The 582-nt window shown below is 46.2% G+C and overlaps 1 non-coding gene across 1 annotated transcript; it reads left to right on the forward strand.

Annotated features, from left to right (window-relative positions):
• Window positions 1-250: 250 nt before the first annotated feature.
• On the forward strand, window positions 251-332 carry TRNAL-AAG (transfer RNA leucine (anticodon AAG)). The gene has a single exon. It is a non-coding gene; the product is annotated as a tRNA-Leu (tRNA).
• The last annotated feature ends 250 nt before the right edge of the window (window positions 333-582 follow it).

The raw sequence follows: 582 nt of genomic DNA on the forward strand, positions 1-582 counted from the left end.
TCTTGGGAAGGGATCACAGGTTCATAGGCAAGGAGATATTTGTAGAACTTTCCAGATGATGTTCTCTGACAGGTGACAAGGGGACCAGAAATATGTGGTGCACTTTAAGGAGTGTTTACCTCTGCCTATAGAAAGAGCTATTATTGGTCATTTATCCTACTGCATTTTGGTCTTGGATGGCAATTATCTTTTTTTAAAATATTCTGTGGGAAGTTGATTTTTGTTTGGGTGGAGACAAAATCAGCATCAGGGTAGTGTGGCCGAGCGGTCTAAGGCGCTGGATTAAGGCTCCAGTCTCTTAGGAGGCGTGGGTTCGAATCCCACCACTGCCAGGAAGCTTTTTTTAGGATTGAGTAATGTCTGGCACCAGTTTAGATTGAGCAGCCTGTCAGGAAAGGACTTGGAGGTGCTCATTGGCAGCAGCTCAATATGAGTCAACAGCGTGTGCCCTGACAGCCAAGAGAGCAAGCTGCATCCTGGGGTGCATCAAACACAATGTAAACAGCTTCCCAAAAGAGTTGGTTATCCCACTGTGTTCAGCATTTGTGCAGCCTCACCATGAATACGGAGTGCAGTTGTGGG

This window comes from Columba livia, chromosome 1 (assembly GCF_036013475.1).
Source record: "Columba livia isolate bColLiv1 breed racing homer chromosome 1, bColLiv1.pat.W.v2, whole genome shotgun sequence".
Taxonomy (NCBI): Eukaryota; Metazoa; Chordata; class Aves; order Columbiformes; family Columbidae; genus Columba; species Columba livia.